Genomic DNA, 2205 nt, shown 5'->3' with positions numbered 1-2205 from the left:
ACACAGAGGGTTTAAGAATAGCCTCAGCACATAAGAACCTGTCCTTCTTCCAGTTTTCTTTTTAAATTTGTGGCTCGTTGGATCCATAACTGCCAAGTGCAGAAACATTTATAAGTTTGGTCTTTCTTCCTCCCGGCCCCATGCTCCCAGAAATAAGACTAAGACTCAAAATATATTTATAAATACCTTGGCCTTATCGCTAGGCCTTTCTCTGACTGGATCATAACTTAATCCATTTATTCGAAGCTACAGTCTGCCTGCGGTTGGTCACCTGTGCTCAGGGACCACAAGTCAATATCATTGCATCTTCCCAGGGAAGTGGCCCACCTGGCACTCTCCCAGAATCCTTTCCATCCCTTGGATGTCCCACCTATTTCTACCTAAGCCAAAGGCTATCAAATTTAATATTGACAGATGTCATATTCACACAGAGACAAGATATTCTTTCTACAGAAGCAGAGCGAAGGGGGCACAGGACAGTGTGACAGGCAATGGCACTTACTACTAAAACATGAGGGCCTGAGTTCGGACCTCCAGCATCTCTGTAAAAGGTAGGTGTGGCCCTGAATGCTTATAACCAGAGCACTGTGTGTGTGTGGTATAGGCAGCCAGCTTAGCCAAAAAGTGAGGAATCCCAGGTTCAGTGAGAAACCTTGCCTCAATAGAACAAGGCAAATAAATGATAGATACATAGATAGATACATACATAGATACATAGATACTTAGATATATAGAATCAAAGATAGATACAAAGATAGATGGATACTAAGATAGATAGAAACAAACAAACATACATACATACTTAGATACATAGATACAAAGATAGATACATAGATACATAAAGCAGGATACTCAGTGCCTTCCTCTGGCCACTGTTTGCATATGCACACAGATACACAACACATAAACAAACAGAGCATCAGTTACAGCTATAGCTGTCATAGGATGGTGAGCACAAAGGTCATTGGAGGCCTGAAGGCAGCTGGGCCTGGGGTGCTGGCCCGGGAGCCCAACACTAGGGAAGCTGAGGCAGGAGGATTTCGACTTCTGGGCTAGTCTGGGCTATGGAGTATTTGAGACCAGTCCCACACAGTGCCTGGGGAAAGGCAGGCACACAGGTGCCCTGCATGTCGCTGTTCCAGGCCAAGTGCAGGGCTTTGCTCAACAGCAACACATTGAAGGATGAAGAGGGAAACTTCCCAATGTGTCATCGCATTGGCCACAGCTGCCCTTCACTGCTTGAAGAGCTAAAGACCCTTTGCTACCTGACATTCCAGTACTACACCAAGTCCTGTACCCTGGGGCATTTCTTTTCTTTTTTTTTTTTTTTAATAAATCTTTTTTTTTTTTTAAAGATTTATTTATTTATTTTAAGTAAGTACACTATAGCTGTCTTCAGACACTCCAGAAGAGGGAGTCAGATCTTGCTAAGGATGGTTGTGAGCCACCATGTGGTTGCTGGGATTTGAACTCTGTACCTTTGGAAGAGCAGTCGGGTGCTCTTACCCACTGAGCCATCTCACCAGCCCCTGGGGCATTTCTAAGCTCTGACAATCAGTTATTAACCTGCTGTCCGGCTCTATCCTCTGAGATAAGAATTGGCCCTGGGATATGCAGAGTGAGGTCAGCACAGCTGGTGTGCTGTGGTGGCCTGGCTGTGGCCCTGGTCCCAGGTCCTAGGTGTCATTGAACCTAGCAGGATGAATTGCTCCCCTAGTGGACCAGTCAACCTGGCCAGTGAGAAAGAGATCCAGCCACAGGGCATTTGCAGTTCAAAGGACAAACTTGTCTAAAGCCTAAGGATGGGAGATGTTCCCTGTGCAGCCAGGCCTGAGGGAGGTCACACTTTGTTCCCTCTGAACAGGTGGCTTGGACAGTAGCCTCTGCAGCAGCCACCTGAGTCAGCGGACTTTGTCTTGGGCACTGTCCCACATTTCCTGCCCAAGCTGGCTACACTCCAGCTCCAGCTTCGGGACACAGGGAAAGGGATTAAAGATGTCACCATGCAGTGTCATGGACAGAGCAGGGGCTGTCCCCAGGCCTATCTGAGTGTCGTGCACACTCCATTTCTCTGAGAGAAGAGAGGCATCTGATCAGTCCCATTTCACAGATGGCAAAACTGAGGCCCATAGACTGTGCTGGCCACAGTCTCCAGCTGTGAGGCAATAGAGCTGGAATTTTTTTTTTTTTTTTTTTTTTTTTTTT

This window comes from Mus pahari, chromosome 20 (genome assembly GCF_900095145.1).
Source record: "Mus pahari chromosome 20, PAHARI_EIJ_v1.1, whole genome shotgun sequence".
Lineage (NCBI taxonomy): Eukaryota > Metazoa > Chordata > Mammalia > Rodentia > Muridae > Mus > Mus pahari.
This window is presented reverse-complemented; position numbering follows the sequence as displayed.